The following is a 27,824-nucleotide window of genomic DNA, read 5'->3' as shown; positions in this document are numbered from 1 at the left end:
CCATCTCCCAGCAAAGCCCCTAAAGTCCTTTCAAGGTGGCTGGATTGAGTGCTTCTACCGTTCTCTTCATGAGAGGATCTGAGCACCTCGGGTCTGAGGGAGCGCTGAGGTTTAAGCATTATGCCAGTGTCTCCAGTCTGTGCTTTTGCGGCATTTTGTAAATAGCAGGAAATATGGTCATTTTCAGTGTGCTTTTCTAAAACCCTGATTACTCACCCTGCAGCGCAGCATCTTCTACAGTTAAGGCGGTCTCTAATTTCTAGTCTTGACAGCCTTGACCGTGACCTGGCTGGAGCCAGACCTCTCTGAGCACTGCAGGGCATCTTGGAAGCATGCTTCAGCACAGATCTGCTTCTGCCTGGATCTGATGTGTGGAGGAGCTGAAAGCTTTCTGTGCAGATCGCTCATTGAAATGCAAGCCTCATCCCAGTAAAGCTTCTGTCTGCCAGCATCCCCTTTGACAAACTGATAATCCATGATAATAGAGAATTTTATCTCCATTCTTAAACATTGTCAGGCATGATTATTAATGTCTTCCTATTGCACAATAAACAACGCGGAGCCCTCAGCTTTTCTGAAAGCGGGAGGCATGCAAGTTACATCTGCACTGTGGGTGAGCTGTGCATTTGCTGCTTCTGCAATCAGCCAACAAACCCCTCCAGATTTCCGAGGCCAGACTGTTGCTGCTGGCAGCTTATCTCCTTACTCAACAGCAGAGCAGACTCTCAGGGTGAAAAGCTGGGCCTGTTGAAATCAGTGGCAAAGTCCTGCTTGTTTTACTTGAGTCAGGATTTCTCGCTTGATTTCTTCATTTCTGAGTGGGCAGAGGAAAAAGTCCTTTCTTTTCTGAGTGCCTTTTTTGGAGCGCAGACTGTGTAGATATTCCGCTTTTGGTCATGCAGAAGGCGTGCAAGGTGTTAGAGGTCCCGCAGTCCTGCCCTGTCCCGAGAGAGCTTGGGAAGGCAGGAGCAGGAGGACTGGGTCTGTCTGTGCTCTCCATGCATAGCACGTGGCTTGCCAACTTAAATATAGTACCTGGTTTTCACCCCGCCAGGACTGAAATGCATCTCAACAACATACCCTGAAGAATCCTGGTTAGGGTATAGGCCAGGAACTTCCCCTTTTGCATCCTTTGATAACTTGTGTGACCGCCTCATCTGATTAGGCGAACAATTTGTTTAGTGCTGCTAGAATCAAATTCCTAATTCTCTTTGCCAAGCATGAACTTCCCTATAGGTAGCCTTGACTTGTTCACAGTACGTGTGTACAGTGCTACTCTTGCGTGTAATGAAAGTACAAAGGTTTGTGCCACCTTGCCAGCGGCTGTAGCAGACAGTGATGCAGCTGAGGTCCACAACAGAGTCTATGAGAAATCCAGTGGCTGCAACCCGACTATGTACATGTTTATGGTCAATTTTGAATAAAAAGCCCTGGAACTAGCAGTTCAAAGATGATTTCTGACCAAGTATAGATCGAATAGCCACTATGCTAGATCTAATTGGGAATAGAAACTTACATAACCCTCAACTCCGTTGTTCGTAATGACGCACCGATGGCATGCACATTGCAAGGCGCTGTGGCAAGTACCTTGCTTCTTTCTGACCTGCCAACTGGCCGCCTCTGGCTTCTGTGAATAGAGCAAAGTCACAGGAGCCAACTGTCCCAGAGGGTAAAGACCCCATGCCTCACCTCTCAGGCACTGCAGGAGAATTGGCTTTTCTTTCGCAGTTCCAGAAACCTGCCCTGATTTGCTGTCTGAAGAGCAATTACACAAGCATTTCTCTCATCTGCTATTTTTTTGCTGAAGACCTCAACTGCACCTGGGAATCTTTTTTGGTTGGGTGTTTTTTCTCCCTTTTACCTCCTAGAGACTTTTATGCACCTGGCCCCTTGTTTTTTGGATACCACCTTGATCACAGAGCACCTTACAGATAGTTCTGGTTGTGTTGTTTCAAGGCATTTCCTCTTTCTCTCTCTCTTTTTGTGGTAAATGTTGGTAGAGCTCTGCTGAAACACTGGCTGAACGTCTAGTCCGGTATGAGTTTTTGCTTTTGGAGAAACCCTTCTAAGATGTCTTTTCTTGTGCTCCAGAAGTGCCTGTAACAAAATCCCAAGTAAGGTGGAGGTAGAAGGAATTCAGCTGTGAGTAACCGAACTTGCAGTGATGTGGGGTTTGCTGGTTTTGACCTGAATGCTGCCCCAGTGCCTACACGCCTGTGCTGCACCTCTGTATAGAGCTGACGTGTACTTGAGTCACCGTTAAAACCTGCTTCTGGCACAGCCTTTGTCAAACTTGATCAAATAAGGGAAAAATAGAGGTAGAGGACAGAGGCTGGCTTCTCTGCAGCTGAGACGTTGCTGGGCTCTAGACTGCAAATGCAGACATTTTCTGACAGCCGTCTGCAGAGGGAGAATTCGGCAGCCCTGTTTACCAGTGCCACAGAACGTGGCACTGCTGGTTCGCATTTTATATTATTCACTTTTATACCATTAAAATAAGCAATGCCTCTGTGGAGATGACTCAGTTTGAAAAGGTGGCAGAAGGGTTCCCAGCTCTCCTCTTCATGCTGCGAGGGCCTGGTCTGTTCACCCCTATCCAGCTATTGCCAGAGGCTGGGCAGAGATCCCCAGGAGCTCAGCCCATGAAACCCGGGGCTTTTTGTGCCTCCTCCCGGGAACTGGCGCCGGTGCCATGCCGGCCGTCGGTGGCAGGGTCCCGATGCAGGTGAGACATTGGCTGTGAATCAGAAGGCAAGAAAGAGTGAATTATAAGCAAAATGGTTGCTCACTCCTCTGTAGTACAGCCTGTTCAGCAACTGGAACAGCAAGGTCTGGTCTCTTGTCTCCAACCTCCCTGTGCAGGATAGAGAACACGCTCTGTTCCCACTCCCAGCGGGCAGGCAGGGATCTTCCCTGGGCAGACAGGGATCTTCCTTGGCCAGGCAGGGCTGGGAGGTGTACTCCTGGGAGTTGCTGCCGGCTTTTCTCAACCCGACGGGGCAGCAGGGTGAGGGCCCTGTGCTTTCAGGCCAAGGACGTGAGGAGGATGGATCATGGTTGGTGTTGCTCCTTGCCAAGGGAATTGATTTAGCAGTTGCAAGTCACGATGGGCCCAGTCATCCCTGGTAGAAGACTCCCGGGAGGCAGGGGGTCCCACACAGAGCAATTCCTCCCCGTCCAGCCAGGAGGGTGCCAGGCCCGAGTTCCCGAGACCAGCAGCCTGCCGAGGCGCTGCCTGTCCAGGCTCCACAAGGCTGCCTATGCAGCACTCCGGCGCTAAGCTGTGCTGCCCGTCCTCCGCTGCGCTCCCCTGGGAGCAGGAGCTGCTTCCATTACCCCCTCGCCTGCTGTCCCAGAGGGGTGGTGGGGTGCAAGGAGAGCCCTTCCAGCGGCTTCAGGCCTGCTGCCGCGAGGGAGCGCGGGGACAGGGCTGCTTTGCCAGCTCTGCCCTTGCCCTGGCACGGCCTCTTCCAGAGGGGTGTGCAGAGACGTGGGCCCGGGCAGGGGCTCCAGCCGGGCCTGGCACTCCCTCTCTCCCTGCACGTGGCCGCAGACGTTGCCCCATACGTTTGGGCACTCGCAGGTGCCCAGCAAGCTTCTCCCAAGCCCTCTCACCTCCTCAGGGAACCCGGCCTTGTCCCCAGCCAGCTCCTGGTGCCTAGTTCTCTGCATTCAGGTTTGTATTTTGCCCAGTGCCGCTCACTTGTATGCCAGCTCTGCTTATCGTCTGGCTTAGTGGCCTGGCTGCTTTTTGACGTGTAAAAATGTTCCGTCTTCAAGTTTCAGCAGGCGCTTTCCCCCACCTGAGTTAACATAGTCTTTCCCCTCACTGAAAGCCACTGCTGCTTCAAGAATTGAAGCGTCTGTGCATTTATCCTCCAGATGTGGTTGCATGGGGGAAACAGAAGCAACCATAAACATTCATAGGGTGGGAGCGATAGAAATAAAGGATCAGCCTCCTTTAGGCTATCCTCTGGGCCCACAATAACAGCGTGCAAACAGCCTTGCAGAAAGCGGTCCTCATCTTGGGTCACGGTTTGGGTCTGAGCCCAGCACCATGCTCAGGTGCCACGGCAGACTTTGGTGACAGGAAGGTAATACCTGGGATCCTGGGGTACACAGGGGAAAAAGACTTGAAAACAAGCTCAGCTGAAGGCCTCATTTTGATACTTTTTTTTTTTCTTAGCAAAACTGATACTGGAAGCTATGGGACATACCAGCTCTCCGTCACTTGTGGCTTGATGCAGTTCACACAAACTCATCTGGTCTTTGGCTGCAGGTGAAGCTTCTTTGTGCTCCCAGCAGTGATTGCACGACGACCACCACCAACACACACACACCCTGCCCCGGTATTCGCAGCAATATGTGCCCACCAGGTAAGAAACCCAAGTAATCATTGGATTATAGGAAAATCTGTGAGGTATTTCATTTTTGTGGGAAACATTGAGAAGCACACTTGCCCCATCATTTCATCCTCCACAACAGCCTGTGCTAAGCTGCTGTCTGTCTGAAGGAGCGGGGCTGGACAGGACTCTAGAGAGACGGTTTCTGTTGCTCCTCACTCAGCTGGAGGCATTGGCATTGAGCAACCCTGGGCACACCTTTCCCCCCAACCCAAACACACTGCCTGCGCATGTGTTGGCTGGCATCTGGCCGCAGTACAGCCCTGCCACCGGCCCCACAGCCCCGGAGGCAGGTCCCAGCAGAAGCAGGAGCAGCAGTGCTGAGTCCCTGCCTGGCTTACAGAGCTGGGGATGTAAATCCAGCAGCTGCTCGAGCACTAAGGCAATCAAACCCTTAACACTGGGGCTGGATCCAATGCCAAGCGCCTGCTGGAGTGGTGCTAGGCACGGTGCTAGCTGGAAGCGGGAGCTCCCTTTGGACTGAAATGTGGGTATTCATGTGTGTCTGTGTGTGCGCTCGCATGCCCAAGACATCAAACTGGTTCATTTATATTTGGATTACCACCTATTTTCATGCATTTAAACATTGCCAGCTGTGTTAATGATGGCTGCAGCACATCAGCTGCTTCTGTTCTCTCCCAGACTTGTTATTTTTCCCACTGGTTATTCTGTCTATTTCGGGAGAGTGCTACAGTGCAGCTTCTTTCACACAAATAGTCTCAGGTAGGAAATAGTAGTGCAGAGTATATATTTTTTAACATGACTTAATTTGGACTGGCAGGATCCCGGGTTCGTTAGAGCAGAGAGACACCTCATAGCTAGGATCAGCTAGCTACACAGGCTGAGGCAGACTGGAAAAAAGAGTTCATTACCATCTTTGGGAGATTTAAAAAACATATGCCTCCCCTCCAATACTCCAGACTATTGAGCTTTATCAGTTTCACTGCAAACTACAAATGCTTTTTGTGTAATGACAGCTCTTTAATTAGAACTTGGAAGCAACAGCATCTGCTGATTATAGCATGGTCCAGCATGTTCATATTCCTCAGTTTTATTTCCAGCTCTGCAACTAAATTGCTGCATGCCTGAAGGCAAGTGACTTCACCTCTGTGTCTTTACTTCCACAGACAGGATTAAAACCTCCACTGGAGATCCCTGGACAGAACCTGATCAAATGGCACAGTCTTGGCTTGCTTTTCCATCCTGTGCATGTTTGGGAACCCATGTATCAGTCCAGTGGATGAGGGTTTGGGATTTGCCTTCTCTAGACATACCCTGTGAGATAGTCCAGGTTTGAACAATGGAAATTTTATAGGCTTCAATTAACTGGCTGGGCAAGAAACAACAGCTTCACAGTAATGAGTCCTCACTTGCATGGAATGCCAATTAATGTCTGATCTCTTCTCGCCAAAGAGAGATATTAAAATCTGTCGATCCAGAGTGCATTTCTAGAGCGATGAAAAAGGGGAAAAACCCTCTCAGTTTGAAGCGATCCTCAGTTATGTTAGTAAAAGGGTTTGTTTCCCAAGAGGGATATTATATACTAGTGATTATGGAAAAAAAAAAGAAGCAACACAGTTCAAAGACAGCACAGCTAATTCTGCTGTCTGCAGCCTTTCCCCCCACCTTGGTGGGGATACTGGTGTAGATGAAAGAAGATGACAGTGGTTGCTGTGATGCCTCTCTTTAAACCCTTCATTTTGGGATTGCCAGTTTGAACAAGAATGGAATATTTATCCTCATAGCCAAAGGTAGCAGAGTGCTGTACAGTCCCATACAAAGTCACTGTGGGCCTTCTCATTAGGGATTTCAAATGCAGGCAATGAAACATTGTTTTAAAGTAGCCCCAGTCACTAGATCAAACTGAGGCAAAGTCAGAAGGGAAGTACACAAGGAAATGGAGGTCAGATCAGTACTGAGAAGCGACAGGAATGACAGTAAATTAGCATTACGTATGCTTACGGGCAAGCAGTGGTGTAGATCACAAGTGAGTTGCAATTTTTTCTAGTCTTACTTAAAAATGTTCCCAAAATCCATGAGTACAGCATCACAGAACGCCTGATATTTTGTAATGCCGCAAACGCTGACCTTAAAAGACACCAGAAATCTCACTGGGAGTTTTATCCATTTGCAGTGGAAACATGAGGTCTTTAATAGTAAGAATGTTTCAATAACTTTCCGGGATTTTTTCCACTTTGGCACAGCTGTTCCCTAACAGATTGCAAAAGAGAGGAATTCAGTAGCAACAGCTTGATCTTGCAGGATGCTAAAGCCTTTCTGCCCGGGGCCGCGTGCCCGCAGCCCCTACCCAGAACAGCTCGATGTCTCACAGGATTACTCAGCTTTTTGCAATGTGGAGCCTTTCTTACCCACTTGGCCTTGCCACTGACTTTGCTATTTCTACCTCTGTGGAAATGAGCCAAAAGCAGTGCCATTCTCTGAAAGGACTCATTAGCTTTTCTGTCTAGGAAAGGGCTCGGTGGTGTTGTAGGAAAGCTGCGGAGCGATGATATGACTTGAAAATTTATACCTTGATTTTTACCTCTTAGAAAAGCAGCATCTCGATGCTAGGTTTAGTAACAACGGCAGCATAACCTTTATTACGTTGTATTAAGTTTATATAGAGGAAATGTCAAGGGAAATGGCTTCCTCCCCCTCTTTTTAAAACTAAGTATAGACTCCAAATGATTTTTATTCTGATAAAATTTAATGGTTTGGGAAGGGGTGAGTTTTTTAGTTGATTAAACAGAAAAAAATATGGTATCTTTGCTACGGCTGGCATGATCAACGATAGTTAAACCCCTTGTTCAGACATAAAATACCCACTACTGCATAAACAGTCCCTGGGCTTTACCCATACGGCACTAATAGGGTCAATGGTAAAGTTCTTGCCAGCTTCAGCAGGCCAAAGGGGTTTCACGCTGTTCTGGCCATTCCTGGTATTTGCTGCCTCACAGATCAGTGTATTGCAGAATTCTCTGTTGTTCAAAAGAAGGCAGAAAACATGTTTTCCCTCTTTTCGCCCTGGCCTTTCCTTGTCAGAACACAGGAGAAGAGCAGGAGGCTGAAGCAAAACAAACATGAGCAGGGCAAGATGATATTTGATTACTTTGGGGGCAACTTAGCTGGAGTGAACTGCTCACTGGTTTTAATACAGCTGTGGCAGCCTACATTGAGAGAAAGACATCTCCTCTTCCCACCAAGCATCCCCAGGCTGCTGCCACTCTGCACTGGGAAGGGCTCTCCCCTCTGCAAGGGGATGCTTTCCCCAGAAACAGACCCAAACTGCTGCATTGTGTTGTAGCTGGGAATGGAGATTTTGCTCTTCAGCTGGTTCAGCGCCCAGAAATCCCATCTCCTTGCAGCACAGCATGTTGAGCGTTGCTTTGGCACTGATGCCAAATTCATTGCTGCCAGAGCACAGCCAAGGGGAGAGCAGAAGGCCAACCCTGTCCCTGTCTAGTTTTGGAAGTCCTGTATCTTACGCAATAAGGGCCCCCTAGAAGAGCCTATGCCGCAGGCAGAAAGGATGGCCTGACCATCACACGTGAACTAGCTGTTGTGGTAGGGAAGTGTTGACTTCCTCAGCAAGGACACGTGAACTGGCGTTGTTTGTGTTCTCAGTGTGTAATCAGACAGGACACCTCCAGTCACCTGCTGCAGGGATTTTAAACTGATCAGGGTGGTACTTTTGAGCTGCTGGAATGGTAATTTTTTTTTTACTTGCTCCAACTTGATTGCATGCAATCATCTGCCCTTCAAGGAGAAAATGCAAGGAAGGATGTTTTCACACTGAGGTCAACCTCTTCTAATTATTCCTCCAGGCCTACTTTGCAAACTTCCTATTTGACCAGTGTTGACACTCAGATGAGCATTTATCCAAATGGAGGCTGCTTTTGCTGTCCTTCACTAACCTCTCGGTCATTAACTATAGAAATTAATGTAGGCTTTCGGCTCATATATGTATAAAAAAATAGATATATAACACAATGTCGGATTAAAGTCCACCGAAGCATAGCTGTAACTAAGTGGGTCATATTTTACAGTACTGTTGTTCCTGCGCTGATTTTTAAAATGTAAAGCCATGTGTAAGTACCTTCAAATGTACGCCTTGCCTTGCTTTAGTTTTGGTTTGGTTTGTTTTTTCTTAATAAAAACCTTTTCAGAAAGGAACCGCAAAGGCTGGCTTTGAAGCTGTTGGTCTGATGGGACACGCCGTTGCACTGATTCAGCGAGCGTGGGGCTGGGAGCACCCGGCCCTGGCTCAGGTGCTCGCGGGGACCTGCTGTCCTCACTGCGGGCCTTCCTGCTCCCCCGGCGCTCATTTCCTGCCTCTGAGAAGCAGAGCTTGTTCTTTCCCTCCTCCCCACAGCAGCATGACCTTGCCTGTTTATTTTGAAAAGCTGCCTGCAAAACTCTTTAGCCTTGTTCTCTATTGTAAGGGGGAAAATTAAAATCAAGGGAACAGTTGCCTCTTTAAAAAAAAAAAAAGGGGGCAACAAACCACAGCAAGTGATTTTGCTTTGTGTAGCAGGGTGCACTGGCTTCTGCATCTGCAAAGGATAATGGTTACAGATTTTTCCAGCATGAAGCGAATTACTTTGTCCCACAAGTCCCTAAAGCCAGGCCTACATTAGAAGCTTATGACAATAAGGAAATGCTGGTTAAAGAAATTATTTCTTTTATGCCATTTCTGTACCACTGAAATCCCATTGTAGGTGTATAAGTAAATCAACATGAATTTTTCCTGTTTAGGTTATTTTACTCGCTGAATTGAGAGATGCTCTTCCAGCAAAAGTACCCTTACTAGGAAAGTTTGTCATTTTTACTGCATTGAGAAAATCTGGTGTTAGAGACAGGGCAGTTATGTCAAGGGCTTTTTTAGTCTAGACTGTGTCTTCAGACCAGAGATTTAACAGTATTTTGGATAGCAGGTAGTTGCCAAACTGCTTTTAGCAGCCTGACTCCTGGGGACCAAAGCCCGTTGACTGTCAGTGTCACTTCTGACAAGGTGACGCCTGTTTGTACCACCCAGCAGTGTCAGTCTTGCCAACAAAAAAAGGATTCTGTTAGAGAGGGGATATGCAGTCTTTCCTACAGAAATATCAGCATCAAAAGCATGGGAAAAAAGAAGATCTATTTTACTTACATGTACTGCTTAAGTGAACAGCATAACTGAGGTATCAAAGCAACTTTTGAGTGGAGAATCTGACTCTCTTGATTCTGATTCAGCAAACTGTTTAAGCATATGCTTATCTCTGCTATAGATCTGCCTGGTTAAAAAATAAAAGAGAGAACTGAAGCCAAATCTCCAATGCTGATTTAAGGCTTTTCTTCCCTCTGTGGTTTTCTTCTGTCTGTGGCTTATAGGAAAAAAAAAAAAAAAAAAAAAAAAAAGGCAGAGAGCAGCTTCTGGCTGTTCTGACAGCCCTGAACATCGGCCAAAAGGCGCAGAACGGCCTTTTATCGAGGGAGGAGAGCAGCAGATCCAACACGTGGGAGGGAAGAGTTGTTCCCACATTCTCCAAGGCTTGCAACGGTGTTTGTCAAGCAAGGTTTGTCAAGCCGCAGTCCTGCTCAAGGAGCCAGGGAGCTATTCCTGACATCAGGCGTCCCATCCAAGTGCTATTGTGTCCTACATTTTTAGCATCGCTGAGTTTATAACAGATAAGGAGAATAGGCTGCTAAAAAGAGTAAGTGAAGTAGGCTCCCAGCTTGGATTACAACAGCGAGGGAAGGCACAAGGTCATGGCTAGAGCATGGGCAGACCACGGAGTGCTCAACCCACAGAGTGGCCACAAAGCTGGGGGAGCAGAAAGCTCGTCAAGTGCCCATGCAAGTGTTGGAAGGATTTACTGCCAGTGGGCAGCAAAGAGATGTGGTAATTAAGGCAAAGAACCTCACCGTCTCGTACAGGGATTTACTTTCAGAAATGCTGAGAGCTCAGGAACAGGTTTGGTGGTTCAAGTGATAGATATGCAGAGCTGCAGGGCTGCACCAAGTATGGCCTGCTGCTCAGATAAGCAGGGCTGGGCTCCTGACTTGCCCGTTCTCTCTCTGCCTCAGTCCTTCCCCCTGGAGCCCCCAGCTGCTGCTTTCCTCACCAGCCTTAAACCCTGTGCCCTGCCTACAAGAGAAATTTTAATTTTGAGCAAACCTGTGCTAAGATAGTTATTTTGGGCAGAAATTCTGTCAAAGCCTGTGGTTTCAGCAGTTTTGTTTTGAGTTCTGGGTGGAAACCTGCACTCAAATCAAGGTTTGCATGCTGCAAAAGAACCAGGCAGAAGCATCTGCACAAACTTCTGAAAGTTAAAGTTTCAGATATGTTCAGCCCCAGAACACCCTCTTTTCGGTTCCCAGGGTGGTAGACCATAAAAGTATCTCCTGACGAAAGCGGAGACAGCATGCATACTTTTGCTTCTCACCCTTCTTCCTTTCCAGCCTTACCACCAGGAGGTTTTACCTGAGGGGCTTCTGGCCAGCATCTAGCTGGATTGCTCCATCAGCAAGGGCACCCTAACCTTGTCCGCTGTGCGTGGCAGTGAGACTCCACAGCACATGCTGCCTGGCTGCTTGGTAATGCATTGACCATCAGCTCTCACGGGGTGGCCATGGCTGAGGAGATGGGGCTGATGGGACCTGCTGCTCAGCCTCTGGAGGGGTGGTAGAGGAGAGAGGCAGGACAGAGCGGAGGTGATCCCACCAGGGGTGGGGGGGTCAGATCTGAGGGCCTGCTGAAGACCAGGGGAATTGCATGGCTGGGTGCTTTAGTGGCAAAAAGGGTGGGAGCCTGGGATTTCAGTCCCAAACTTCCCTCTGACCATGGGAGCCATGAACAGTAAAGGTGCACATCTGAGAAACATGGGAATGGTCAATCCTCTGTAGTGGAGATGACAATACAGAATGGTAGCATGGCCTGTAGCAGTCCTGCTGCTTACCTGTATGGTCCTCCAGACTTTTTGGCCCTTTTGATTGTGTGTGTTGAATATAGTGGTTGAACCTTAGAGACTCTTGACCTGCTTCTCTTTGGCTGTGGGCCTGTTGCTGGTTCCCAGGTAGTTACTGGTCCTGCTGCATGGGTAGTCGCTGGGCTCTCATCCAGCCTAGATTTTGAGAGGGCTGTATATCATTGAGCTCAATCTTTACCTCAGTGCTAATCCACTGGCAGGTCACAGATGTAATTTTCTTTCCCTTCCCTTGTCCTGTAGACTTGGTTGGATGACTTGGCTGGAAGCTGAAGGATTTCTCCATGTCCTGTGAAGGATGAAGCTGTGGCTGTGCCCTTCATTCTATGACAAGTTCAATATCTTTTGGAAGTGCTTGGGCTGAAATTTGTGAGTAAGAAAAGTAGAGACCCAAATGCAGGTGGGGGGCCCCCAGCCCTCCCTCCCTTCCCTGCCTTCCCAGCTCCAAGGGGGAAGCAGTACCAGTCTTAAGACTCAGTGCAATGTCTGAATTCATGTAATAGCTCTGTCCTGTAATGGGTGAAATGAAGAGCCAACTTTTAATACCACAAAATGTTGGGGGAGCCTCTCTGATTTGAGATCCAAATGTGTGGCACGTTTCTAATTGCCATTGTGTGTGTCCACCCCTACAGCCACCCCCTCTCCAAATACACAAGTGGAGCATCTAGAAGAAAGGAGGTCTGTGACTTCTCAAGCTGAGGACAGACACTGCTCCATTTGTCCTCCTCCAGCGTGCTCTCCATGCTGGAGCTGGAAGTCATTAACTGGCACGTTTCCACCTACTTTGGACTCTGATCTAAGCTTATTATGGCAGAGTTTCCTCTTTGGGTCTGTGCATTGCTGCTGCTCTGATGAAAGAATAGTTGTTTGGCAGCTTAAACACTACGTCTTTGCTTCCAATATGCCCTTGTGACCTGCTCAGAAGATATGGGCTTAATAATGCAGGATCATAGGTACTTACGGTCCCACCTGTGCGGTAGGAAGGAAGCGTGTGCCTGTTACAATGGGAAGCTGTCTGGGATACAGGAAATCTGCTCCGGAACAGGCAGTGCTGGAAGGCCCTGGCAGTATATATGAGCCATATGTAACCTGGAGCATTATTAAGTATGTTTCTTGTCCCATGGGGCAAAATGAGGAAATGAGCCCCATTCATCTTTGTGATCAGTGAGATTTTGTCTGAGCAAGTGGGGTAGGACTCAAGATGTTGACTAACCTGGCAAAAGCAAGGACTGAAACAAAAAAGTGTAAGGCTGCACCAACTCTGCCTGTAGTGAACTCCGTAGGCAGGGACAAGAGCTTTTAAAAGTAGGATATCAAAAACAAATCTGTGACTAGGTGGTCCTGGAGAGATTTAACTGGGGGATATCTAAACTGTTTATCGTTTCCCAGGGGTAAGGAGAGCCATGCATAAACTGATGTGTGCTACATTCAGTTCTGTCCCTTACCTCACCATGAGAAATGGTTATTGAGCAAAGCTCTATCCAACCTGGGTGTATCAATGTATTAAACAGTTTCCATCTGAACTTGATATGCTGATCTAAAGTGTTCTGTAAGTATACAGGTACGTACCACTAGTGATAGCATCTGGTTCAAAAAGGAAAAAATACTGCATCATTCTGGCTATTGTAATAATCACTGAGGGTAGCTACGGTTTCCCTGAGAATAGCTGCTATTTCATTTTACTGCAATAACATTTGTATAAAGGATTTTATAGCACTTCAAGCTGCCTGATCCTCATGCACAATATAATCTCTGCTGCATTTTTTCCCTTTGTTCTTTCCCTTTCCTCTTTCCCCTGTTCCCCCTCCCTGTAACTGTTGTTTGTTCTAGAGTTTGAGCTCCTAAGAGAGATTTTGCTACCTTCTTCGCTAGCCTTAGGCACTCTTCATTTACAGGGTCAAGGCTGAGCCAGCTACAACGGGGATGTGGCAGGAATATTTCCATGTTTGGGAGTGGTGCATCTGTTGTGGATGTTATGATTCTAGCCTCTGAATATAAAAATCCAAACCTCTTGGGTCAAGTCAGTAGGCAGCAGGGTGAATTGCTCCTTATGGATTTACCTCTCATGGTTGTGCATGTACAGCAGGCACTAACACCATCTCTTACGTGCAACCACCTATCTTCACAGAACTTGTAGGACTGTATAAGCATGGTTGTGTCTACGCTGCCCTGTTAGAGCTTCGTCCCAACCTTAAGGCTAAGTGTTTTACCATCCAAGTTGCTGAGATTACTTTAGCTGGGCCAAGCAAGGGCTGTAAGGGAGACTGAGCAGGTAAAGCAAAGAGCTGGGTTTCTCAAGCAGTATCTCAGCCTGCTTTAGCATCTCTGTTGAAAGTGTGAGAGCTGCTGGTGCTGAAGGCAAAATAATGAGAGTTCAGCCACAAGCTCTGGAGGGAGATGCCAGCCAAGAGAATATCCCATAGATAGCTCCACTGACAACTCATTCATGCTGAGCCAGCAAAAGGCTGAGGACTCACGGGGTGGCCGGCACCCGGCAGGCAGAGCAGTCCACGCAGGTGGCAGTGCCGAGGCCCAGGTGCCAAATCTGCAGCATTATCAGCCTCAGTGGTGGGCACTCCAGGCTGAGGTACTTGCCCTGGCAGTAGCAGCTCTCAGAAGTAGAAGTGCTAATTGGACGTCAAGACAGCTGAGGGCCATGTGGCTTTTCCTTTGGATTTCATCTGCTGAGCCTTGCAGATTGGTACTGGACACCTCTTAATGAGCATGCAAATGGGCAGCCCAAAACCAGAGTCTCGCGTCAGAAGCACAGGGCAGCTTAGGGCCCTTTGTTACCTTGTGCCTGGCAGAGCTTGGCCAGGACGTGGCACGTACTTTGTTCTCTGTGTCCCTCGGGAGCTGCCCGGGGCCCCTGGGAACATAAGCTCCAAAGAGAAGCCAGGGCACAAGGCGGAGAGAGGGGACCTGCCTGTGCCCGACTTGGCCAGCCCCGGTGAAAGCGTGGGGCCCTCTGGGGAGCTGTGGACTCTGAGCTGTGTGAGCTTGTTCCCATAAATTGACCTAATCTCTCCTTGGCTGTCCTGGTTGTGCTGTGACTAGTGTGTGCAGGTTGCAGGCAGAGGGCTGACTTCTGAGTAAGAGTGGGGTTTTTGTTTGTTTGTTTTGGCTTTTTTCTTTCTCTTAGTGCAGCACTGTCGAGTTTGGGCCAGCTAGCAGGGCTGTAACAGCCTTTCTGCAGGAGACTGTGCGCTCTACTTGCACTGAAGGAAAAGTGGGGTTTGTTTTGGTTTGTTTTTTAATGAAAAGAAAAATCTTTTCCTTTTTTTTCCTGGATCAGTGCTCTTTGTGAGAACATTAAACTGGCTTATTTTTCCTTACCCAGCCCTTTCCACAAAATACTCTTCTATACTTGTCTCTTTTAACAACTTCTCTTGCTCGAGTGAAGCATCCTAATTACAAAATAGCTCTGGGCTGCTGGCGCTGGCTTGGCAAAGCCATGCAGCCCTCCTGAGAAGGGTACCTGTGCAGGTCAATGCCACCAGGCCTAAAGCTCCTCTGGAGACGAGGCAGGAAGGGAGATCTGGTGCTGGTGCTCTGCTTGGTTTGTACCCCAAGAGTAGGGGCCTGAACAAGGCTTCCTTTTCTGGGCTTGCTAGCGAGAGTGAATGTTGTGGCGTGGGCTTGTCAGTACAGCCAGGCTGCATATTATGACAGGTGGAGGAGAGAGAATTGTGGGTGTGGAGAAGTGTGGGTGTAGAGAAACTACTCGGTGGAGGGGTGAGGTTGGAAGGAGTGGATAGGGAAGAGCCAGAGGCATAGGTGTCAATTGGGATGCTGGTGAGGTGGCTCCTGCCTATGCGCTGCTCTGGCATCATGCGTGATCTTCTGGGCAAACCCTCTCTGGTGGGGTTGTTGGAGTGAGGAGGGGTCTCCCAGAGCATCTCACCCTCTGAAACCCTCAGGAATTTATCATCAGCTCCATATCCTGGAGGTCCATGGAACGACAGCCCTGGTGTCTCCAGTGTCACGGTTCCTGCCCAGCAGCAGTGGATACAAATTTGTGCCCTGTCTTGCTGCAGGCACAACTGAACGTGTAATGGCATTCAAGTATGTGCACCCACGTCACTCAGCCTCAGAGACCCCTGAGGTGACAACTTGCTGGTGCTGCCCAACTGTGCTACCAACTGCTGGGCACGGCTGTGTCCAGGGAGCTCTGTCAGGGACACACGTTGTGTCATGGAAGGGTGGCCCCTGTGGTCCCATAGCCGTCTGGTTCTGCAGAGGACATCTGCCCTCGCTCTCCTTGGCAGCGTATTTCTCCTCTTCCTCCCCAGCCCTCGGAGCCACAGCTCCTCTGAGTGTGCTGGAGCAGCAAGATGCCTAGGTGATGGCAGGCAGAGCCCCTTACACCAGGCGGCACTGCTGCCAGGCTGGCGGAGGGCGGGGGGGTGTGCATCGGGGAAACCGAGCATCCTTGGATGAGGAAGAGATGGTCCTGGCATTATCTGCCCCCTCTCACTGCATATCATGCCCAGTCGAGACAAGGAAGAAATGAAAGTTGCTTTTTCCCATCTGCTTCTTTAAATGTAGGTGCCACGTAACTCAATCCTGAACCTCAGGGAGGTGTGCTGAAAATACAGGAGTCCACAGTGAGGTCACTCCTGGGTCACAAAGCAGCACAACACAGTCTCTGCCACCACGGGGCAGGAAAGGAGGTTAATGTTTCACAGTACAGTTAGCTGAGCAGAGTAGCTCTGTCAGTGTTTCACTTGATAGAAATTATTTATTGACAAGGAGGGTTTCCAGACTGTCCCAAGGAAAATTCTTTGGGAAACCGTTGGGGATTTCTTCCAAGTTAAGAGGAGCTATTTGGATCATGAGTTGAAAACTGACCCAGGGATGCACACTCCTGTCAATCAGTTGCATTTAGGAAAGGAAAGATTAAAAAACTCTGAGGCAGAGCCAAGCACTTAAAAGACAGAGGTCTTTGCATTGATTCCAGTGGTAAAATGCCAAGCCTTGTGAGTTCCTGGACCAAGTGCAGAGAAATGAAAAATACGAATAGGCCAAATACTGAGATCCTCATTACAGAAAAGGGCCTCTTGAGAGTACCTAAGATCTGGCCCCTCATCAGGGAGATAAAATAACCGAGGAAGCTGTCATTGCAGTCCTCAGCCATAGCCTCGTGCTCAGCAACCTCAGCAGCCTTCTTTTTCCTCATCTGCCAGCTTTCTTTTTGTTTCCATTCCAATTAAAAAAAAAAAAAAGGAGACGAAACTACCTGCTCTATTTTTAATCCTATTTGTCTGTAGATAAATTGCATGTTAGATGATTCATAGATCTTTATCACTTAATAAAGTTTAGACTATAAAAAGCCTACCCCTCTTTTTTGACTGATAAACAACTATGTAAGCCTTGCTGCTGTTACAGAAATCTAAGTTAGACGCAGCACTTCTGAGAGCATTTGTTAGTTCCTCAAACATGCCATGTGGCCTCTGGAGAGCCAGAGGGAAGTTTGTCCACTTGTGTGGCCTTCAGGAAGCACAGCTGTCCAGTTTCATCTAGAAAGACCAAGCTGTGGAGCCCATCTAGTTAAGGAAAAGTCGGGCATGAGTGCAGGCTGTGTTTGACCATGCCAGGGGCTGGGCCCAGCAGCGTGCATCTGATGGTCATGCATTTAGACCCTAGTGCTGCTAATTAAATTAGAATTTGCATGTGATGAGGGTTTGGGGGTTTTGGTGCCAGCATGGCTCTTCACATTGACCCCTCTGTTCCTAGGGCAAGGGCAGCGTCCAGCCTTGCAGTGAACTCTTCTATGTCCGTGAGTTGCTCTGTGACTGTGGTGGGGGCCTGATGCTTGGTTCTAAGAGGAATGAATGAATGGTACGATACCGCCTGAGTTAGGAGTTAGGTTACTTGAAATGAGACTTGCCAACGGAGCTAACTGCTACTGACCAATCTTTGAATTTTGTACTCAATCCTTCTCTAATTGGCACGTCTTCTCCAAGGTGAATGGAGACTACCGCCAAATCCACAAAACAAGAATTTCAGCACAAAAGTGCACCCAAGAGCACTGACAAAATTAGTGGTAGCCTCCTTGGGCAGGATTTCCTTGTCAATATTGTATTTTAGAAACAAAAGAATTGGGTAAATTTGCCTTTTTTTTTTTTTTTTTTTTCCTTTTTGACTAAGAGCATAGGCTGGAATGGTGTGACATTTGGGCAGATATTGGACAAAGCCTGAAAAAGCCTTGACCTCAAAGGTACTTGTCAACAGAGGATGGAGCTTCTTCTGAACCAAGACCATAGATTTGGATTAAACTAGCACCTTCTTCTGTCACTGGAGGAAGAGCAAATCTGAGTCTGAGCTTCTGGGCCTCCTCAAACTTTGTACATTGATCTGGCTGCCATGAAGCCCAGCTGGAAATTGATGGTTGCCCATGAAGACAGTATAAAAGCTGTTGCAATGTGGTATTTTATGGAAGCTATTAAATCTGTCAGCTGACCCAGTCTGGACCTGAAAATGTTTATCTTCTATCACACATTCACCTTCAATTAACAATTCAGTGGTTGCAAAGACTTTTTAACCTTTGTCCACAGTTTTTGTTCTGATGCAAAATGATACATTGGTTTTCTCTCCTTGTTAATGTGTATTACTATGCTTCATGTGGTTGCTTTTTAAAATGCAGACTAAAAGGAAGGAGGGAATAGCAGTGAGACCTCTTTGGCTTGCTAACCTTTTCAGGCTACTGGAGATCAATGGGAAAACTGGAGGCTGCTCTACAGATTATTTTAGCAATTGTACATGAGTGCTTTGAAATCTGGACAACTACTTGCACAAGGAGGATTTTGCTTCTGCAATAGGATGTGTGTATATAGTGTGGAGGAGGATGTACAAGGAAGAAGGGAATGAGTTTGGCTTATCTTAAATCACGTTTGGTACTACCAGTATAGAAAGCAGCAAATATTTTGCATTCCGGTGCACCAGACCCAACCCCTTCACGTAGAAAGAGAGGTTTTCTACTTCAGGGACTTTTCTGCTTCTCCCAGCATTTTTCCTCAACTCTTCTGTGGCCAGTGACACAACTCAGCATCCAAGCTGGTTGAAGACAGAGCCCTCTGACACTGAGGATACTAGTGAGGGTGCAGCTTTGGGAGTGCAAATGGTCTTCAACCTCACAGTAATCGCGTGATACTTGTTGGGGCTGGAGTTGTCACTAGAGGCTGACACAGAAGCTCAAGGAATTGGAGGACGGCTTCTGCCTCTGCATGTGGCTGGGAACGTGTGAGTCCCAGCTAGGAGTGCTAACGGGGTGGGTGGCTTATTGCAGCCTTGTGTATCTGTCCTACCCATGAGGCAGCAGTGGTGGTGGAGCTGGAGGGAGGGCTCTGCCGGGGATAAAAGCCAGTGTGGCAGGTCTGTTCTTCCAGCACTCCCAAAATCCAAGGAGGAAAAGCCCAACCTCTCCTGTGTTAGGGTAGTTACTAATACAGAGAAGAGGGTATCTTCCTGCAGACACTTGTCATCTACTCTTGTGAGCAGTCTAGATCAATACTCCCCATTTCTCCAATGTGCCCAGGGGTCTGATTTTGCTTTATGTACAACCCTTTGTAGCAAGTTATGAAAACCAGTTTTAAACGGTCACTCTGCTGGGACACTGACAATGGATATGGAGAAGATCTGATGAGTGGTGTTCTCTGCAATATATTAATAACACAAATCCTGTTGTACAGGATGCAGCAAATGAAACCTCCGTATCAGTCAGCTAAAAATAATATCAACGTTAACTCAGGCTGTTGGCAAACTCGATCTTGAAGGATGAGGCTAAAGAAATGAAGGGGGAGGAGAATGTCTTTGCTTGAATAGGAAAAAATAGAAAATTTCTGATTAATTTACCGCGGTGCGCTGAGAACTGATGTTACTGCATGAATTTGGCATCTCTTAATGGTTGTACTTTGTGTACTTTGTATTTTCATGCTGAGTGCTAAGCTGAATGCTTCCCTGTGGATTTGTTCTGTTACAAACTATTTGTTATTTAGCCTCATGGCCATTTCTGGAGTCTGCGTCTGTATTTCTGGTTAAATGGTTGCTTATTACCTTTATAGAGTTATATAGTCAACAAGGCGATGCTCAGCCAGGGGTGTCATAGTAACACTCTTTCTGCTAACGAGGAGGAGTCGTACAGAACTAAAAAGAAACACCCACCACCGCCCCCCAAAACTGGCATGTGAGAGGTGTGTTTATATTGAATTGTTGGATAAAGTTGTGCAACACTATATGCAACCAAGCGTGGTCAGGCTGCCTCTCCTGCCAGGGATGCCACCCACATCTGTCTGGGTTATGGCTGCATCAGCTGTTTCCTCTAGCCCTCCACCTTGTGCTGAGCCTGCTGTTGCTGGGTGTTGCTGCTCTACCTCCTGAAGCTCCCCCAGGCTCCCTGGGGCTGAGGCTCTGCTCCTTGCAACACCTCCTCCTGCAGGCAGCCACTCCTGCTCCTCCTCAAGTCTCCGGAGCCTGCCCCTACCAGAGACCCCGATGGGTCAAGATAATGGAACGAGCCTGGAGGTAAGCAAGCCCTGATTAAAGAAATGCTTTTTATCAATGTGTCTGCAGATAAATGGCAAAGTACAGCAGCGATTCAGCAGTTCCCTGCAAGGAACCGCCAGGTGAGGCTCTCGCGGGCGGCTCTTTGCAGGACGCGTATAAGCTTGCTGGAAATACACTGAAACCCAAGAAACACCACGTACAAGGCTAGAGCACCGGTTGCCAGATCAATCCGTTCATTAGGTAATGGCTGCTTCTGAGAGTAGAAACTGAATTTAACTCGCAATAGTAAAACCAGGATAATTTCTAGACTTCTTCGGGGACCAGTTTGCCCACTTTTGTTCATGAGGTAATGAAAACAAACCTTCCCACTCTATAGCTCCTAATGCTCTTTCTGTATTGGTGGCCTATTTTTCTGCTTAAGGACAGGGAGGGACTGTTGAGTCACACACAATCTCCTGCCCTCCTCCTCCTCTCATTTAAATATTAATATGATGAATTATTACTGGAGTAACAGCTGTGCACTACTCATATCACAGCAACATAACCTTCCCCTCCTCATCAGAGCACAGCTATTCCTGACTCGCATTTTCTGGTCGACCTTCTCACTTCTTCTGGATGACTTTTTAAAAATTACTTTGTTAGTTCTGGTGTGGTATCATTAGGGTAATTGTTTGTTCTGTTCTTTCTGCTTAAATATTAATGATACTGAGGAATTCAAAAGATAGCTTCAGTAATGGTAAGTTAAATGTCTGTGTGTATTCTCCTATGAGATCTGTTTGCTTAGAGAGAAAGAAGTATAAAAGATTAAGATCATTTTTTCTAACTAACCCTTAAAAACATCTCTCTCTCTTTGAGAATTACCAAAATATATTGTCTTTTATATAAATAAAATCATTGCATATTAGTCAGCTAGTGTCTCTAGATAATTCAGGGGCATACCTAACATTGTACCTGGAAGTACTAATGCATTGAATTCTCTGTAGATACAGGGTTATAGGAGAGACTGCTAATAAAATCATGAGACAACTCTGTATAGACTGCTGAAAATAAATATTTGGCATCAAGCAAAGAAGGGGAGGGAATATGAAGGAAAGATAAAACACCATGAGTTAGCTCAATATGACTGGAAATACCAAGCTAAAGCATTCCCAGGCAGATTTGGAAATGTTAGTAGATGTTAAGTTTTGTGGGTAAAGGTCCTCCTCTGCTGAGCACCTTTTGCATGGTTCTTGTGTTTGTGCGTGTGTGTGTGTGGTTTATAAACCCACAGGCTTTTCCTCCTTGAAAATGTCACTCCTTGGAGTACTTTCATGCTGCAGAAGGGGAGGCTGGGTTTGTTGGTTTCTGGACCACTGTTGTGGAGAACTTAATGCCAGCAGGAGTGTGTAGAAATCAGGTTTACTGCATTTGCTCAATGGCTCATACTTAGCATTGGATGAAACTTTTAACTCACTGCTCTTGTTACTTAGGGAGAAAAAAATCTGAAATGCTCTTACAAAGATTTTAAAATGAAATGTCCGTATTTTGATTTGAAATTTTTCATTTTAAAATTTTGTTTTACTTAAAGTCAAAGAAAATGCTTTCCATTTGAATAAAATATTGGTTTATTGCTTTGTTGGGGTTTTTTAAATAGCTCATAAATATAATGGGGAACCTAAAAAATTAATCCAAATTTATAAATTATGCCCTTCTTTTCCAACTCCTGAAGAAATTGGTAGAAAATTTTTTTCCCAATCAGCCCTACCAATGATGAGAGAAAGGGAGGTGGGAGGCTTCTGCTGCCTGAGAACTCTTCCCATTCAAAATCAGTGTCTAACCCCAAGCCTGGTTAGGGGTTGGGGAGAAGAAAGAGTGAAAAGAGGGTACTGCAAAATGTTTTTCTAAGTCATTGACTGCTCTGATGTAATGCTAAAAGTAGTGCTGCTACTTCTTGAATAAATTTTCCAGTCTGCTTTTTTCTGAACAAGTACTTAGTGGAAACAAAGAGCCTGATCCCGACTGTTTGCAATTCCCACTGCAGTCAACATGTGTAAGATCATGGATTGAGACATGCTCAGTACCACTATATACATACATATGTGTTGGGGTTTTTTTCCCTCTGTGTTCTGTTCCTCCTAATGTTTGTGGGAGTTGGAAATTTTTTTTTTTCCTCCATTTACCTTTCACATCAGGGATTTTTTAATTCTCACGCAGGTTACTGTATTGCAAAGTATTTGGCAAAAATGCTGCTTTTATAAAAAGCCTTGATAAACTTGTAGCATATCCCCCAGATAAAATCTCACTTTAAACAGTCCCTTCAGATGATCATCTGCACTGATTGCGAATGAACCTTGTAGCAATCTCATAACAACTGTTCTCGTGGACGGAAGAGAAACCTGCTGTCAGAACTACAAATAATTTACGTAACCCAATTTAAAGCTCTAACAAAATGTTCCCTTGTTAAGAGGATTGTTATACTTAACGTGTGAGATGAAAATACTTTCTGAAGGTCAGGAATGCACAGAAGATAGATTAGATCTCTTGAAAAGACGAAAAATAGGTTTTTACCAGAAGTTTTTCCTCTGTCAGACCATTCAACTTGGCATTCTCAGAAGCTTATATAAGCACAGCTTTATTCCTGCAAATGCTGTGTTTGCTCTGCAGAGGGAGAGGAGCCTCAGAGCTTAGCTCTGCACATGGGAAAATATAACTGAAGGTAGACTAGAGACTCAGGCTATTTTTTGCCACCACCAGCAGCATAAATAAAAATTTGTTTTAAAAAGCACAAGGGCGGATTCGGGCATGTATTTCCTAGATTCTGCCTGCCGCAGCTGCCAGCGTTATGCTGAAGGACCCCGGGCAGTTTGTGTACCTGCTGCAGGTGAGACGGCCACCCCGCAGCGGTGGGTGCCCAGCGGCCGGCGTGGGGCCAGCCCGGGAGAGGTCCCACCGGCATCGGCGGCGTGGGAGCGGGTGGGCTCACTGATGCGCTGCGGCGTTAGTCCGTGCGAGCGGGAGCAGTGGGACGGAGCTGTCTCTCGTTCGGGTCTCCTGCTCATGACCATAGCTTGGTAAAGGTCCTGGGAGCTGAGCTGTGCCTGCCGCTGAATGTTGGAGGGGTGGGACAGACTCTGCTGAGGCTGCACGCAGATGGGGGCTTCAAGAAGTACATCTAAGCCAGACAAGGCACCGGGGCACCGAGTCATGCAGTCCTGGTGTTCAGTGACCTGGTTGCTGATGCTCAGTCAGGAGCTAATGCTGTCTTCGTAAAACTGTCAAACAGAGCCACAAAACTTGAATTTGACGTGTTGGAAAACAGCTTTGTGAGACAGCTTTTCATCATAGGATCTGGGGGGTGGGGCAGGTCTTGAAATGTTCTTCACATAGGATACGGCAGAAATAAAAAGAAATTACAGCCTCTCTAACCATCAGAAAGTCAGGCTAATGTTGCTGTTGTCCCTATCCCCTGCGCACAGTTAGTGTGGTTTCTGTCTGTCCCTCCAGCCAGCCAAAAAGTGAGAGTATGGAGAAGCGGATGATGGAGCTTATTTAAACACTTCTCTCCTCACCTTTCTCACCGTTGCATTCCCCTAGTTCCTGGGGTCTCTCCCTGTAACCCCAGGTCTCCTGCCCACCCTGACACTGGCTGCCCCACAGCCCCGTAACGGCAGCTGCAGTGTTGGGGGTGCAGGGTCTGCGCCCAGAATGCAGGGGAAGCAGCAGGGTTTGGGTGGTAGGAGAGGCTGTGTGACTTGCACGTCAGAGCAAAATAATAGCAAGAAACTTTGTCCTGGAGACAGGGATATTTTGCTACAGGAAACGGCCTCCTGCTTTCCACTGCTGAGAGCCTTTTCCCAAAATACCTTTACAAAGAGGAAGAGAAGCTTGAATAGGGCTCTCCGCATCCCAGCAGCGAGTGCCCCTGGGGTGCTTCCTGTGCGCCCCCCGAAACCTCTCACCGACCCACAGGGAGGACACTGACAGGGCCATATCTTTCTCAGAAACTCTCTGGTCTACTTTTTTTCCTCCCTAATACGTTGCTGTGTAAGAAGACCCTTTTACCACCAGCTTCCCGGACAGCTAGCAGCTTTCCAGCCCTGGGGATGTCAGGAGAAGGCTGCCTGGAGAGGTGACGCAGCCCACGTTAGCTTTCTAGGTACCTTCTGCTGGGGGAGAAGCTCTGAATGTGCCTGTTCCCTTGCCCAGGCAGAGGAGCGGTGATGGAGAGAGGCTGTACATGCAGGGACCAGTAGCATAGCAAAGCAGAACGTGGCACTTGCAGCCCCTTGGTGGCTCGGGCAAGGCTGGGAAGCTCTCGTGTTGGGATCGCCTTGATCTCAGTGCTTGCCTCGGTTTCAACAGACCATGACACTGCTGACGGCTAATTCTTTGGATGGAAACATTTTTGTGCCAGGTATATTTCCAAATCTGAAATTTACTGGAATGTTTAGCTCAAATATTTTGTCATTCTGCAAGAACTAGGGTGGAGGAGAGCATTGATTCTGCCCTACTTAAAAACAGGCAAACAAAAAAAAGTTTTTAAAAGGCTCTTGCCTGTTCCAGAAGAGGAGGACACTCTAGAAATCCAGAATCAAAGATGCGCATTTTATCTTTGTGGAAAATCTCTTGATGTCTATGAACTGGAGACCTCATGTTTTGCAGACTGGATAGATGTGGTAGCAGATAAATTCCCACACTGTCTGTCAGTCCTGGGTGTGCTCCAGCCCAGTCACTTCTGAACAGAAATTTTCCTGTGAGTGCATCCATTGGCTGCCGCAGGCTATGTTGGGTTTGGGCACCTTAACTGAATATAAGTGGGCTGTTCCTCCCATACACTGCTTTTAGTGGCTCCTGTTGGCTCCAGTTAAGAAGCTGGAGGTAGCTACCTGACTCATGCGCCAAAGAAACAAGGACCGAATAGGTAGGAAATTTTTAAGGAGTAGGTTGGGAGAAAAAGCTTGTAAAAATGAGATTTGAACTGGAAAAGAGAAAAGAAAATAGAAACTGGGAAATGGGAGGAGACTTGGAAAAACTAGATGAGCAGCTGAGAGGGAGTGGAGAGGCTGGTGTGGAGGATGTGCAAACACAGCTACTCGAGGTGTGCAAACACAGCTACTCAGGGGCTTCTGGTGCTGGGGAAAATCAGAACTGCCTGGACAAAGCCTAGAATAACTTGCCAAAACTGACAATTCAGAGCTTTGGGAATCTGCACTTGGTGCAAGAAGCACCAATCACTTTGAAAAGTGGGTTGAAAAGTTGAACAGTGGAATAAAGTACCAATCCCTTGCAAAATTCAGTTCTAGCAATCTTAAATTGTGCATCTGCTATTAAGGGCTACTGTGACCTTGATCTTTGTGACTCAGCTCAGGAAAGTGGGAATGATAATACCCTGACATTCTTGCAGACTGTAGAAATTAATTTAAAGGGTATTTGCAGAGCCCTTAAACCCTGGTGGTTCTGTCCTCAGACTGGGGCTATATGTGGTGAATAAAACATAGGGCAGTACACTGATTTTATTTTTCCTTGGTATCCAGTTAGTGGTAATCAGGTGAGCACATGAGGTACATGTCTTGTACAATGAATGAAGCGGAGCACTGAGCACTTGTGAGGAGAAAAAGGAGTATCTGCTCATGCAGTAAAGCTGTATCAGAGCAGATAGAGCTTGTTCTGATTACTGTGATTGTCATGTCACATGGAGTTCCCTGCAAAGGTCAGAGAAGTTTACTAGCTGACATTAAGGCCCATATTCCCATGTTCTCCTGCTATCTGAAACATTAGAGCAATCGGGAAGATAAATCTTCCTGTTCCTCTGGGTGAAAAGGTTCAAAAGTTTCCATTACTACCCTGCTGTTTCACTTGATTTCAGCAGTTACCGCAGGTTCTTGGTTGAAGTTCTACTTGACAACAGCCTATTCAAGCCTTGCGACTGATTTACCATCACCTAGTAATGATTACATTTGTATTGTTTACCAACACATATCATTGGACCTAGGATGATAAACATGTGGTACAGGGTAGTACTTTGATCGCAAATTGTACATGTAGTCCTTGAATCATTTTTACTACAAGCAAATGAATTGCCTTAATTATTTAAACAGGGATATTATCACAAACCATAATAATCTCAGTTTACTCTGTACTTCTAGGAAGTATTTAGATAGTCCATGCAGCTGCGGAAATACTGGCTTGGGTAGTCTGTCAAGAAAAAATAAGCAGCTGACATCGCGAAACCTTTGCTGCATTGAGGGGAAAACTACCACTTTTTTTTGATGAATATTGCACTGCCTTCTGAAGCCTTTGTGAAGTGCCTTTGACAGACAGGCTTGAGAGTGTTAAGTCCTCCTTGGAGTTGCCCTTGCAGCAGGATGGTTTGGGCAGTGGTAATGAGACTTCTAGTCTAGCCCCGGCAGGATAGTTCGACTCTGAAAGCAAGGGCTGAGACTTGTGTCTATCCTTGATTTCTGCGATATACCTTTTCCAAGACAGTCTGTAGCTAGAGAGGCTGTATGTCCTGGAAAAGTTAACAGCAAGGAAAAGCTGAGAGGTTTGTGAGCTGCAGTCTTAACCCTCTGGGCCACCATTTCAAGACACAGGCTACCAGGAAGAGTTTGCCCACTGTGTCTGGTGGCTGAAGCCTAATTCTTCATTGCTTTGGGTGGCCAAGTGAGATATCCCACTGCGCAGCCTGACCTTGTCACAAAGTCTCCCACTACTGAACGTGAGTGAATGGATTTGTGCACCTAACTGCTGTGATAATGGATGCAAGGAAACGGAAAAAGGCCTTGCAGCTGGTTTGTGGTGCTGTCAGCCACTGAGGACATCAGATCACAGATAGGAACCACGTGGAAGCTCTTGCTGTCATCCAGGGCAATGCTGGCGTAAGTCGCAGAGCATACATAAACACTATGATTGTGTTGGAGTCTGTTGAATTGCAGCAATCATGAGAACTAAGTATTGCAATTAGAGCTGGTCCAAAGGTTGGAACTCCTCTTCTTTGAATCATCTTGATTGCTTTTGTTTTGGGAGTGTCAAGATTAAACAATAAGAAGAAATTTGAGATAATGGTTAGCAACTTTTTTGTTTACTAAAATACATTTATCAGGAATTGATTTTATTTTAAGTGAGGCTTAAATGGTTCCCCAGTGTTTCATAAAACACAAAGAATGAGGGAGGAATACCTTTCCCCTGTCACAAAATATAGCTGTAGATGTATGTGGTATCTCTTAAGCTTTTATTTAACAGTTTTTGACTGAATGCAATTGAAAACTGTTTAGAGATATGCTGGAGATAAGAGAATGCTGATACACTAAAAAGCAGAAGGGTTCTCTACCTCTTTATCTTTCTTCATTCCAGCTCACTTGCAAAGTAAATCTCCCTATTCAGATCATGAAAGAACCTCTGGGCATAACTATACAGTGAAATGTTTACCTATATGAGATAACTTTCTGGTTTTAGGACTGCTTCTCAGTGATTCCTCTGCACCAGGGTATCCTACAGAGGTATTTCTGAGAAGCAGTCTGCATGAGGCCTGTATAAGAAGAGCATCTCTCTGTGGAGGAGGCTATCCAGTGGTGCAGTAAGTAGGCATGTGAGTCACATTTCCTCGTAGGTCAAGAAGCAAAAAAGATATACAAGATCTCTTTCCAAGTGCAGAAAAGAATGAAGTCTGGGTTTACAATTTTAGGAGTTTTTTATGCTTGTGGTCATTAAGGACAGTTGGATCTCATGCATTGGAGCTCTCATTGAGCAAAGGTGGACAGCCTTGTCCACCTTCTCTTGTACCCTTCTCTCCTGCACACACAGTATGTGAACACCCACTAACAAGTGGATTTGCTTTACATCCTGCAATGTATATGTGGACAGATGTATTCCATTTCTGTCTGCACAGCCTTTAACTGAGAAAGTTTGGGATGGCCAGTTTCAGCACCGTTGTACTTCTAATAAAGGTAACAAATCTTACATTTCCAAGGTA

General features: G+C 46.7%; 1 protein-coding gene across 3 annotated transcripts in view; it reads left to right on the top strand.

The window, feature by feature from the left end:
- The window catches only part of MAPK6 (mitogen-activated protein kinase 6), an 88,246-nt gene that overhangs the window by 35,465 nt on the left and 24,957 nt on the right, over nt 1–27,824 (top strand). Inside the window, exons 3-4 of one of the 3 annotated variants that reach the window (XM_049813423.1) lie at nt 4,187–4,376; nt 19,940–20,113. The gene's annotated coding sequence lies outside the window, so the exon portion shown is untranslated. The other 2 variants (XM_049813425.1, XM_049813426.1) reach the window with 2 other exon arrangements.

This window comes from Accipiter gentilis, chromosome 10 (genome assembly GCF_929443795.1).
Source record: "Accipiter gentilis chromosome 10, bAccGen1.1, whole genome shotgun sequence".
Lineage (NCBI taxonomy): Eukaryota > Metazoa > Chordata > Aves > Accipitriformes > Accipitridae > Astur > Astur gentilis.
The sequence above is the reverse complement of the archived record's forward strand: the minus strand, read 5'-3'. Positions and strand labels throughout refer to the sequence as shown.